The sequence below is a fragment of the Dermacentor silvarum genome, chromosome 9, assembly GCF_013339745.2.
Source record: "Dermacentor silvarum isolate Dsil-2018 chromosome 9, BIME_Dsil_1.4, whole genome shotgun sequence".
In the NCBI taxonomy this organism is placed as follows: Eukaryota; Metazoa; Arthropoda; class Arachnida; order Ixodida; family Ixodidae; genus Dermacentor; species Dermacentor silvarum.
Genome location: NC_051162.1, coordinates 163667562 through 163681566, shown reverse-complemented (window position 1 = coordinate 163681566; position 14005 = coordinate 163667562). Strand labels below are relative to the sequence as shown.

The window sequence follows — 14005 nt, the reverse complement described above, 5'->3', positions numbered from 1 at the left end:
TGGCGCGAAGACCCTGTTGTGCGTGGTGTCCAAATTGGAGCTATGTTTGAGCCGCTCCACCAGCTTACGCTGTGACTGTGCTGCATGTTCCGCGCAGGCCTGTGACATTTATTAAAGACGTCTACGCCAATCGCGGCGCGCACACAAGCGCTAACGCGCTCACTTGGTCGCCAGGGTGATTTACGTCAGGTAATGAAGCAGCAAACGTAAGATCCGGCGATAACCATGGTATTATACGCACTTTTTTACAATCCTAAGGTTTAAAACGCCACCAACGCGGCGTTTTTATATGACTTCATGAGGTGACATGGCGTGTCTGTAATTGTTGTTCACTGCACTTGCCATTTTCTACGAACGCAATCTCCTGGAGCCTAGCTTATAACTGCTTCGCTGTAAAAACCATTTTGGTAACAAGACTGCTATACTGCCAGCGTTGCTCCGAGGTCAAATTACACGACGTCGCTCAGAGCATTCAGCACAATTACCCTCTTAGCTCTAACGTTTCAATAAGATTCAATTGGGTTTGCTTCCATCGGTTGGCTTATATGAAATTTCGCATTTTGGTATTGCCTAATAAATTATTTAATTGCAACGAACAGTTAAAGGTGTTACTGTGCGAGAGTGAGTTCGAATGCCTTGTGCACAGCGGACAGTGTCTGAAATTGTTGTACACTGCAGGTTTTTCCACGGACACAATCTCCTGGAACCTAGTCTATAACAGCTTCGCTGTAAAAAGGCATTCGCTGTCGGTCTTTTGTTTCATGAGATTTGATTGTCGTTTGCATCTGTCTGCTAGCCACTGCGACTTGTAGACCACGTCTCTACGCTTACTTGCTGAAGAATTCATGCCTGCCGCCAGAAGTCGTCCTTCATTTCGGGATGATGGTGCCTTCCGAGGGCCATGCCAAAAGTAGTTCGTCGGAAGCGTGTCGACAGGTGCGCTTCTACCCCTGGTCATTCGGGTCTGGCTGGAAACGAAGCCGCCCACGATGCCGCCCGAGCTCTCGGACACCAGGCGCATCATCCGTCCCCTGCGTCTCGCGGTCCTGATGAGCCCTTAGTTCTGCACCGCGGACACACGCGCGACCGCATGGTCACATTCAGAGAAATCCTCCTCCACTACTGCAGAGAGCGATTACGCTACCCACCAGCACACAAAACACTGAACAGATCACAATCCATCACTCGGCGACTACTTCAGACGCGAACTTTCCCAAACCCCGTGCTATACCACCGAATTTACCCCGATGCATACTCCCCACTCTGCAAAGCCTGCGAGGCCCGCGCTGACCTCAGTCACATGATCTGGGCATGCCCGAAAGTTACACCCACCAACTCTCACCGCACTAACACTACACACATCATAACTACGGCTGAGCAGTGGGAGACTTTTCTGCTCAGCTTGGACCCAGAAGAGCAGCTCTGGGCCGCCCGGATGGCCGAAGACGCCGCCAGAAAGCAAGGGCTGGCCGCCGTCTGAGGAAGGGGAGGCCTGGGGGTTAGTCTCCCAACCCCCGCCGCCCCCAGACCCCATCATGGACACGATAAAGTTTTATCTCTCTCTCTCTCTCTCTCTACACCGACTGCTTGCAGGTTGTAAACCAAAATGAGTTGCCATTCCACAGCGCCCATAAGAGGTTTCTCCAAGATTTGCGGCTGGCTTCTCAGACTGCCGACTTTCTGTGGGGCAACGTAGTAGTTCGACTACCCAGGAGGGGGGGGGGGGCCCAATTCCAGGACAAGTGCAGGAGGTCATGGTTCTTGGAGATATATCCATCCCGAAAAACGTGGCTCATTTACTCAAGCTTGGTCCTAAGTTTTGTGAGCCCCCTCATCTTGACAAGAATGAGCTGGTCAGCCTCGTCAGGATGGCTACCGGTAGAGCAAGAACAGATCAAGTCGATAGGTGCATCAGGGAAGGTGTCGACTGCCTCCGATAGTGGGTTGAAAATGGCAACACAGTTCGACAGCGCAAAGCCATGGTTGTCCTTTGAGAGGCTGGCCTCAAGCTGCTCTTGTCGGACAAAGAAGGCGGATTCGTCGTGATGCCTCGTAGGATATACCATGACAAGACAGATGCGGCAATTCAGTACAACTTCAAAGAAGTGCAAGGCGTGCCTCTTGCGAAGGTAAAACAAGGACTGTTCATTTATGCAAAAATGCCAGACTCGCTACGTTGGCAACCGAAGTAAAGGCCTGCGAGGAAGCCAGCCTTTCAGTGTTCTTCAGCGCCAAGACCCACAAAGAACAGTGCCTGTTTAGGGCTGTTGTTTCGGAGCGTAGAACTTGGCAAAAACAAGTGGGTCTGTTCATTCAAAAGTTCTTGTGTCTCCTAGACGTCGACGACCAATTCCTCACAAAGACGTCAGGTACTGTATCTACCTTTCTTCGGGATGATTGTCCAACGGGTGCGCGTGCCTTTTTCGTGGCCATCAAGGACTAATATTACTGTTTACCTCAAGAGGTTGTCTGTGCGGACGTTGGCAACTGCATCGAAAAATTCCGTGTAACTAGGCTTCAGAATGCATGTGGGATCAATGTTGACAGGTGTTTAGAGCTTCTAAAGTTTTATGTGCAATCCACTTTCGTCAGCATGGACGATAGTGTATTTATACAAAGAAAAGGCGTGTGCATCGCCTCATGCATAGGCCGGTTCTAAGTGACATTTTACTGGCCAGCTGTGACCATAACCTTGCAAGGAAGCTCAGCCAGACGAACATGGTAAATGTGATGCGATACATGGACGACTTTGTAATATTTTACAGCGTTAAACCTTTTGAGACTCAGCCTGCAGCTGCCATACTTTTTGACGTATTTCGCACTAAACTACGTCCTTTTGAATTTACCACGGAGTATTAATATCCGTCAGACAACAGATTACGCTTCTTAGACTTAGACTTGGAACTCTTGTTCTCAGAAAACGATGTTTGTTGGGGCTATGCTCCTCGGTCGCGCAAGGGTCTCCTTCCCTTTTAATCTGCACACTCCAAGATTGTGAAGCGCGGTATTGCGAAAGCTTGCATGAAGGCGGCACTTGTAAGGTCTTGTTACCAACAAGTACAGACTAGTACAACAAGTACAGACAAGTACAGACAGATCGCAAGTATCGCGGTTGAAGCTTACAGGATTCCCTGAAAGGCTATTGTGCAGCATAGCCGAAAGCCTCGCAACGGGGTTCAAAAACAAGCTCCCGACAGCAGCCCAGCATGAGGTATACTCGCGGCAAACGGTTGCGGTTATTCCTTATGTACATAAGGTTGCCCATAACCTCAATAAAGTCGTCAGCAGAGCAGGTGTTAGGTTGCTGTTCAAAACCCGAAAGAAGCTAGGTAGCATGTGTCGACAGGTCAATCGGGAGACCAAGGCCACAATAAGTTGCAAGAAGCATAGGAAGCGTTTTATTGCGATAGCAATTATATGGACACTCCAAAGCAGATTTTTGCCGTCGGCGTCGCCGTCGTCGTCGCCGTTGCCGTGAGGTTGCGTATGACGTCAATGGAGATGAAATCGTCGCCGCGCGCCGCCGAACGCTGTATGTGCGAGTGAAAGGGCGCGAGGGACGCGCTCTTTCACGGGGAGTGAACCCACGGCGGAGAACAAACGCGCGTTCTGCGCCGTGCTTCCTTAAGGGCTGCAGAAGTAGGCGTCTCTTTCCTCCTTTACAATCAGCATATATGTAGAGCAAACGCGCCTTCTTCCGATGCGCGAAAGGCCGTGGGCGGGAGGGGGGGGAGGGAAGGGAGGTGACGTTTAGCTTAACCAAGTGCCTATTTATATCAGAGGCTCCGGCAACAGTCAGCAATGCCGCACGCATTTTGTGCGAACGCGGGCAAAACGCCGACGGCGTCGACATTAGTTCTGCGTGTTGCCGGTGCTGCTGCATGTCCAAGTTTATACAGCTGATAAAGCTACTATCATTACTCCATATAGCTCTCTACAAATTTGATATCGGGAGAGAGAGAAAATGATTTATTGAAAGGCAGGGAGGTTAACCAGGACTGAGCCCGGTTGGCTACCCTACACTGGGGGAAGGAAGAAGGGGAGAGAGAGATTAAGAGAATAGAAAGTCCACTGTTGATATGGCTGACGTAGCAACAGATCTCTGTTCTATCACTGATTATCAATCAGTCCGGGTCATAGACGGTCACTCAGTCCTGTAGTTTTTAAAAATCGCAGCAGCGCTTTTGTGGCCTTTTGCAGCTGTGATATTCGAGGCCACGGTCCCAAGATCTTGCTCAAAGTGAACGGTCTTCTATCTAGCCTATAGAGAACGTTGCAGAGGTCATGTCTTTCGTTTTGAAAAGATGGACAGTAGCATAGTAGGCGTTCTATAGTCTCATCGACACCGCAGGCATTACACTCGGCGCTATCAGCCATTCCAATCAAACACGTGTAAGCATTGGTGAATGCAACACCCAAGCGTAAGCGGCACAGCATTGTTTCCTCATTTCGAGGAAGTCCAGGCAACAGCCGCAGCTGCATAGATGGGTCGAGAGAATGCAACCAATGTTGGGCGAATTCAGTTGTATGCCACTTCTCCAATGTCATAGTTTGCGCCAGCTTGCTTAGGTGTTGGGCTGCGTCAGTCCTCGATAAAGGTACAGAAACAATATTTGCTCCTTCGTGTGCTTTCCTAGCAGCTTCGTCGGCGATGTCGTTGCCGGTGATACCGCAATGACTCGGCAGCCACTGAAACACGACGTCGTGTCCTTTCGCGATCGTATGGTGGTGCATTTCTCGTATCTCCGAGACGAGTTGTTCGCAGGACCCGCGACGGAGAGCTGACAAACGACATTGTAGGGCCGCCTTTTAATCACATAATATAACCCACCGATTAGCCGGTTGGTTGTTAATATAATCAATGGCACCTCAGAGGGCAACAAGCTCCGAAGCGGTCGATGATGTCACGTGAGAAGTCTTGTATGTGATGCTCATTGATCGTGATGGTATAACCAATGCGCCGGTGGAGCTGGTCTGAGTGGAAGAGCCATCCGTATATATGCGGATTCGGTCAGAGTAGAAAGAGTGCAAGCAATCGAGAGCTGCTTGCTTCAAGGCCAAAGTGGGCAGGTCCGTCTTTTTTCTTATTCCTGGAACGTAAAGGCGCACTTCAGGTTGTTTTAAACACCACAACGCTGACGGTGAACGTGTCGAGGGTGTGAACCCCGATGGTAGGGAGGCACTATGAATGCTGACCACGTTGGAGAATGACGCCCGTGGTCGTCGTTCTGGCAGGGAGGCAAGAGAGCTTGATTGCATCCGTGAAACGTGGCGAATATGGGCCCTAAGCGTGTCGATGGTCATGTAAGTCGTGATCGGATGGTCTTGAGCCGTGATAACTGTTCCTGCTGTTGAGGCGCTCCGCGGAAGGCCGAGGCAAACACGTAATGCCTGTGCTTGCACGCTCTGAAGGGCTCGAAGATTTGATTTGCATGTTTTAGCAAGCACGGGAGAGCTATAGCGTAGGAAGCCGATAAAAAGTGCTCCGTACAACTGTAGCATAGAGCTCACTGATGATCCCCACGCTTTACCGGCGATGAATTTGAAAACGTGAACCATAGATGTGAGCTTCTTCTTCAAGTGGGCAACCTGAGGGCTCCAGGAGAGGTCTCGGTCAACAAAGACACCCAGAAACCGATGATTTCTCTTGTAGGAGATACGCTGGCCATTGATGCACACTGGATAACCAGACATCGCTTTTCGCGTAAAAGCGACTAACGCACATTTTTCTGTCGAGATGGTTAGGCCTTGTGTGCAAAGATAGCCAGTTGCCTGTGTTGCTGCCTTCTGCAACCTTGCACGAACCTGCGGGCGAGTCACCGCTGATGCCCAGATGCAGATGTCGTCGGCGTAGGTGGAGACACTCACTGTTTCCGGTAGGGAATCGGCCAGCCCAAGAAGTGTGATGTTAAAGAGAATAGGGCTTAGAACACCGCCTTGAGGAACGCCACGGCACGTGTAGTGGTCAGTAGTCGGACCATGTTCTGTGCGTACAAACAAGGACCTTTGTGTCAAGTAGCTTTGGATCCATCGAAATACTCGCCCTCCTAGTTCCAATGTCAAAAGTGCGTCTAGGATGGCTTGATGGGAAACGTTGTCGTAGGCGCCTTTCACGTCAAGAAAGAGTGCTACTGATAATCGTTTCCAAGACTTTTGCTGCTCAACAGATGACTAGATCGATGACATTGTCAATCGATGAACGGCCTCGTCGAAATCCCGCCATAGAGTCAGGGTAAATGTTGTGGTGTTCAAGATACCATTCGAGACGCATGAGGATCATGCGCTCCATGAGTTTTCCGACGCAGCTGGCGAGTGCTATAGGCCGATATGATGACAGTTCTAGCGGTGACTTTCCTGCTTTTAGCAACGGTACCAAGCGGCTGCGTTTCTATTCCTGTGGAACGACGCCATCATGCCATGACCTATTAAAAAGGTTGAGCAGTTCTCGTCGCGCTTCTCGACGTAGGTGGCGCATAGCATTATATGTGATTCCGTCGGGCCCTGGCGAAGACGAACACCTACATAGCGCCATAGCAGCCTCTAACTCTTCCATAGAAAAAGAAGCGTCCATACTTGTATCTCGTGGACCAGGAATGTCGCCTAAAACCATGTCAGGGAGTAGAACTGTTCCACCGGCGACTTTCGCACAAAACTCTTCTGCAACGTCTATCTCACGGCGGTTTTGATGGAGAGCAAGGGCGTTAAATGGGTGTCGTTGCTGGGGACATGAGCGAAGACCTCTTAGGGTACGCCACACACGGGACAGTGGCTTTCGGGGGTCCAGTGACTCACAAAAGCATTTCCATCTTTGATCTTCTAGCTTATCCATCCGGCGCTGTATCTTCTTTTGCATTCGCCGAGCTACTCTGAGGTCAAGAATTGACTTCGTGCGCCTGTACCTCCTTTCAGCTCGACGACGTAGTGCACGAAGTCTTTCCAATTCAATGTCATACTCTGTACGCTTTGATGAATGTGTGAAGCTACGCGTACAACCGTGCATTGCGTCTGCAATCATATCTTCTAGCCTGCGTGCGATTGGTTTCTTGCATGCGTCTTCGACAAGATCTTCAAAGACTGAACAGTCAATTTGGCGAGATATATTGGGTAATGTAGCTTCTAGTCCATCGATTCTCACATAGGTCGGAATATGATCACTTCCATGGGTTTCGATATCAGTGAACCACTGCACTCTCGAAGTTAGGCAACGTGATACCAGTGTTAAATCTAGGCAGCTGCTGTACGTTGTTCCTCGCAATTATGTCGGGCTTCCGTCATTTAGAAGACGCAGGTTGTGGCCTGATGCAAAGGATATGAGTGACCTGCCTCTTGAATTTATCCTGGAGCTTCTCCATATCTGGCGGTGAGCGTTGAAGTCTCCCGTTATTATCCAAGGACCGTGAGTCGCAGCCATAAGATCTTTTAGTCTTTTGCTATCGAATTGACTTGTTGGGGAAAGGTAGACGCCAATAAGTGTAAAAGACAGCCTCTTCTTTTTCACAGTAACACAGACATATTGGTTATCATCATGTGGAGGTACGGGCTGGGCGAAATACGTAAGGTCCTTGCGAATGTAAAGCAGAACTTTACTACTTCGGGCACAAGTGGTTGAAACGAAAGGTTCATATCCTGATAGTCTCAAGGTAGTTGATAAATTCGGTTCACAGATGACCAGTACAGGAAAACGGTTTTCAAACACGAACTGCCGGAAATCCGAAATACGTGACCTCAGGCCTCTCGCATTCCACTGGAATATGGAGGCACTTCTGACATCATCCCGGAACGATCGCTGCTGTTGTCGACGAGCCATGGTTCCGCTATATAAGTTTTCAAGCACTGGACTTCTGAAGGCTTGCGAGAACCGGATTGATGGCATCCAGCACTTGCAATGCACTCCTAGCTGTTGGTGTCTGCAGCTTGTCCAGAAGAACACGAAGAGCACTCACCAGAGAGCTGAGTATAACGACAATTTGTTGATCCTGGTCTGTCAATTTATCGGGAACAGATAAGGTGTTCCTTGCTGTAGATGTCTGTTCCCGCTCCGTAGGTGCATGTAGCCTCGGGAGTTCAGGCCAAGCGTCAGCTGACGTGTTGTTCGAAGCTCCTTTGTCCGTAGAGCTGACTGCGTTTGGCCTGGGCGGGAGAGGGGGTGGTGATGTACGTGGCTCGCGCGGTACAGAGGCTTTGGAGGTTCTTGAGCGGCGTCGGCGACGTGATCTTCGTCGCTTAATAGATGCTGCCGCTTCTCGGTGAGACGAGTGGTCTCTAACCATTTTCTTTAGAATTGCCATTTCCTTTCGAATTAAGGGGCACTCCTTTGAGGATGCATCATGAGGGCCGCTGCAGTTTGTGCACTTCAGCACACTGGCCTCGCATGTGTCAGTGGTGTGCGGCCCCGTGCATCGGGAACACACGGAAGTGTTTTTGCACACACTACTCATATGGCCTAACTTCATGCACTTCCAGCACTGTAGTGGTTTTGGTACAAAAGGCCGAACTGCGTGTCGGAAGTGGCCCACTTTTACGTGTGTTGGTAGGGATTCGCCCTTAAATATGATCTTTACACACCGTGACGTGCCGAGATGAAAAACATTTCCGATGACGGTGTTTTCTGTAGCCGGCTTGATTAAGATCGACAAATCGGTGTCGGCAATGGTTTCGTCGACATCATAAATTACGCCAGTACTGCTTTCTTTTCCCAGCGGAATATGAGGGTGGACTTTAATCCCGTCAAGTTCCGTGACCTTGCGCAAAGAATCTAACGCAGCCGCATGTTCTACGTCGATCGCTACGACGTTCTTACGGGTATTTACTCTGATGTCCTTGATTTCATTCGGGACCAGTGCCTCTAGATGTGTAGACACGGCTTGCCTGTTTGAGGCATCTCAGGTTATCCGTGGCGAGAACTGGCGTGAAAAGGATGGTGAGTACCTCGGTAATCCGTGATGACCTCATGGTGGACGCACTCGAATTCGATGATGTGCTGACAAACCTTCTCTTTGCTTTACGGCTCCGCACCAGCTCGAAGGTGTCGTCACCAGATTCTTCACTGCTGACATAGTACTGCATGGTGTCGTCGCTGTCAGTGTCGCTCTCGGTGCCGTTGCGCTTCCTGGAGGCAGCCGCCGCGGGCACTACTGAGTCCGGCGGACGCGCGTGAGAGTCCATCTCCACCGCAACTAAGCAGGAAACAGCAGTTCACTGGCAAAGTCCAAGAAAATTCATAAAAGAAGTAGAGCTCGAAGACTCGGCGTTCTGCCTGAAAGGCACTTCGTCTTCCAATATTGAGATCGGAATTTTCCAATATTTGATATCGGAATTGATGCTTCGCCTTTCAGGTGAAACTGCGACCACGTTTTTTTAAATGTTACGAATCCACTGTTTTCATGATCCCCCTGCCTTGTGGGCGTTTCTATATCGGGCAAACTGGCCGATGCATTAATGTACACATGGGTGAGCACGCGAACAAAGTTAAAAAGAAGGCCACTGATAGTCAACTGTGACTGCATTGCATTGGATGCGGCAGCGAGCCGTATTTCGAAAATCTGATTTTCTTATCAAATTACCGGGATGAAAGTGCTCGTCTTGTGTCAGATGCCTATCACATCTACAGTAGTGGAGAGGCGTTTGTAAGCCTACCCTCCATTTCCCTTCTTTCGAAGGAGATATCGTACTTCAGTTGCTAATTTGAAGTTAGATTCTGCGCATGCTCCTTGTGATAGTGGCTATCTACTCGGACGACTGAAGCAATAAACACATACGGTTGTTAGTCAGCGCCTGTGTTGATGCTCTCCATTCGTCCTGTTGTTCAGCGCTGTTTCGTCTTCTCGTAGCCATGGGAAGATCAAACGACAAAGAAAACTGACAGATGACGACAGCTATCGTCTTTTTATGATTGGCTGATGATGCTTATTCTAAATCCCACACTAATATCAGTCCTGGGCGAACTGACGCCACCCACGTCTTTTGATCACCTCGTGCGGTGCTCTTTCTATAGTTTCGTCATCTCTCTTACTCTCAGTTATGAAATCCTTCATAGGCGTTTGTGAATCTAGCGCAATAATTTTCGTCCAGTCGGTGACAGTCTTACGGTGCTCCGCGCCTGTTGCGCAGTAGTCAGGTCAACACGACGACATGAAAAAGCCGGTCACTGTGGTCTGATTTTGCGAAGTGAACAATGTGAAGCGTGCCCACCGCTAAGCGCGGTCGCTCAAGCGAGGTCACTAAAGCGCGTCATATCAGCAAGATCAGCATTTACGTCGCTCGAATTGTGCTGCCTTGTGCGCGTTCCCAGCGGCGCACAGTTAAATCACTTAATTCAATGCGCTTGGATAGAGCTATGACATTTGTATGTAATTAGTGGCGTAAGTGCATATCTTATGGATTGTACTAAAGGACTCAACGAGCTTCCCATCAAGGCAGTGGTGCTTGAAGCAAATGGTTGACAATAATAATTATTTAATTGATGGGTAACTTCCATACTTGCGTTCAGCCACAGGGCACGTAGCCGCAACTTCTCATGTTTCAACTCTGCCTCAGTGATAGTTCTGGCTTCACACGTTTTATTTACCCGCAAGAAAGGTGGAAAAACACTTGTCGAGAAAACGGTCAGGCTACAAGACAATCTCTCCAATTATATTAATTGCATGCTTAGAAGAAGCATTCAATCTATTAGACTGGGAAGGATCAAATGCGGTGATCAATGGCAAATACCTGAACAGCCTTCATCTTGCCGATGACATTGTCCGGTTCAGCAACGCTGGGGACACATTGCAACAATTGATTGGGGACCTTAACCGAGAAAGTTTAAGAGTAGGTCGACAAAGGTAATGTTGAATAACCTGTCAAGCAAGCAAGAATTCATGATCGGCAGTCAGGCTCCGGAGTATGTACAGGCGTATGATTATCTTGGTGAATTACTCACAAGCAACCCTGATCATGAGATCGAAACTTACAGAAGAATGAAAATGGGTCGGAGTGCATACGGCCGGCGTTAGCAAATCATCACTAGGAGCTCACCGCTGTCGTTGAAAAGAAAAGTGCACAATCATTGCATTCTTCAAGTGCTATCATGTGGCAGAGAAACTTCGAGGTTAACAATGAAAATGGAGAAGTTAAGGATCGTTGAACAAGCCACGGAACGAAAAATTTTAGGCCTACCGCTAAGGTAGAGGAAAAGAGTGGTGTGTATCACAGAGCAAGCGGGGGTGCAGTGGTAGTTGAAATTAAAAGGAAAAAAATCACAGCATATCCACCAGGTGAATGATGATGATGGGGCGAAGCTCCGGAGGGATCATCGGTAAACCGCGAATACTCCGAGTAATTCGTAAGTAAACACGTGACAAACAGTGTGTGTACATATACAATAAGTTTTATTTTCTTAGACGCTTCTTCTTAGATGCTTGGTTTGCGGAGTCCATTCATTACCACGGCTTTGTGGTCCGTGAAATGAAGGAATAACGGTAGGATAATGCCACTGCTTCGCGTTCGCGAACGCCTGAGTCTTCGCGCCGCAGCCATGCCGCTTCTGCCTCTCGTTCTCGCACTACGGGGTCTTCGCGCCGCTGCCGCGCTGCCTGTCGTGAAGCAGCGGCCTCGCGGGCTCTCACCGCGGGATTCTGCTTGCGAGCGCGCGCCGCCGCCGCCTTCCGTGCTCTCCGCTCCGCAGCCTTGTCTTCCATCCGGCGACTCCGAGCGAAAGAGAAAGCGCGCCAAGAGCGAGCACCTTTTATTATAACACCCGCGAGTGGTAACCCGTGCACTGCATTGTAGCACGCCGCCGCCGCCTTCCGCGCTCTCCGCTCCGCAGCCTTGTCTTCCATCCGGCGACTCCGAGCGAAAGAGAAAGCGCGCCAAGAGCGAGCACCTTTTATTATAACACCCCTAGCGGTAACCCGTCGCACTACATTGTAGGTTTTCGCATCAACTATATGAAAAACTAGCGCCATCTAGTGACATTATATACACTTATATATAGAAAGATCGACACTTACGCCATCTAGTGAACACTAAATAAAACTACAGGTGGCTACCACTTACGCCATCTAGTGAACACTTCATGAAAGTACAGGTGGCTACATGCAACATCGGAGGAATGACAGACCCATGCCCTAAGGAGCTTCGCCCCTAAAATAGGATCTAGGCAGGCCGCGTAATTTATAGGGCAGATAATCGGTGGTTCATCTGAAATGGAGAGTGGGTGCTAGGTGAAAGGAAGCACTGTCGAGGACGGCGGAAAATTAGGCAGGGTAATGAAATCAGAAAATTTGCAGGCATAACTTGAAAACACTTAGCGCATGGATGGATGGATGAGGCTGAACCCTTTAAATCGGGCGGTGGCACACGCCACTTATCCGTGACTTTTAACAAATTTTGTACTTCGTGGAGGATGCAATTTCACCCCTGCCTTGATTTTAGCCACCAATCAAATAACCTCCATTTGTTTACTTCTACCCGCTAACGTCTATTTTGCCTTCACTGTCCCTAAACCCCAATGCTTTGAAAAAATCCGCCGCGTTGCTTTGCGCTGTAGAGTTAAGCCCTTTACAGAAAAGTATGAGGTGTTCAGCCGTTTCCTTTTCCTCTCCACAGGCACCGCACAACGTGTCTATACCTTGGTACTTGACTAGGTACATCTTGGTCCGCAATGCTCCCGTCCTGGCTTCAAACAATAAAGAGCTTCCCCTAGAATTATCATGGATATTTTCTATGGCAATTTCTTGCTTGAAAGTTCGGTATGTTCCCAGTGCTGATTTCGTCTGCATCCCTGTTTTCCATAGACCCCTTTCGGTTTCTTTAATCTTTTTCTTAACCGCTGTTTCCTGGTTTGCACTCCTCCTGCATTCCAAATACTTGATTGAGAATATTCTGGTCAGCTTCCTCCATTTTGTGTCAACATTCCTCAAGTACAAATAGCTGAAAACTCTCCTTGCCCACAGCTGTTCCGCCATTTCTCTCAATCGCTCCTCAAGTTCTATCTTGCTGCTAGCTTCCCTGCCGTCGATTGACGTCCATCCCATGTCACCCTGTACCCCCTGATTTGGTGCATTTCCGTGTGCTCGGAAAGCAAGCCTACCTGCCCCTCGCTGCTTAACTTCCAACCTTGCTCGAACCTCTGATTTCATGCACAAGACCGCATTACCAAAAGTCAAACTAGGGGCCATCACCCCTTTCCAAATCCATCTCACCACTTAGTACCTATTGTAATTCCACAGTGCCCTATATTTCATCACAGCTGCATTCCTGCTACCTTTAGTCGTTACATATTTTTCATGTCCTGTTAGGTACTCAACCCCGTTGTTTATCAACACTCCAAGATATTTGTACTTATCCACTAACTCCAGTCTAATCTCCTGTATCCTATGCTCACTGCCCTGATTATCATTAAAAATCATGACTGCCGATTTTTCTTTACTAAACTTCAAACCTAAGCTATCTCCCTCTATATCACAGATGTCCGTTAATCCCTGCAAGTCTTCTTTGCTGTCAGCCATAAGTACAATGTCATCCACATACATCAGTCCTGGTAATGACTGTTTAATCCATACTCCTTGCTTTAAAAAGGAAAGGTTGTAGCCATGCCCGCTCCTCTCTGATTTTTTCTCTAATCCTTGTAAATACAGCATGAACAGAGGTGACAGAGGGAACCCCTGCCTAAGCCCCATGCTGTATCTCTACAGGTTCAGATACCTGGTTTTCCCATTTTAAAAGAACCTTGTTACTTTTATAGATATCGTTTAAAAGATTACTTAACCCATCTTCCACATCTAGAGTGTCCAGTGTATGTCCCACAAATCCTTTTGGATTACACGGTCATAGTCTCCCTTGATATCCAGGAATGCGAGCCATTGGGGCCTGTGTTCCTTTTCTGCTATTTCAATACACTGCGTCAATGAGAACAGATTATCTTCTAACCTTCTTTGTTTCCGCAACCCTATTTGTAGTTCAACCAGCACCTCCTCGTCCTCCACCCATGCCTGCAGTCTGTACTTTATAATCTGCATCACCA

At 48.7% G+C, this 14005-nt stretch overlaps 1 pseudogene; it reads right to left on the bottom strand.

Moving 5' to 3' along the window:
• Positions 1-12393: 12393 nt before the first annotated feature.
• Positions 12394-13406, bottom strand: LOC125939934 (uncharacterized; annotated as a pseudogene).
• Positions 13407-14005: the final 599 nt, after the last annotated feature.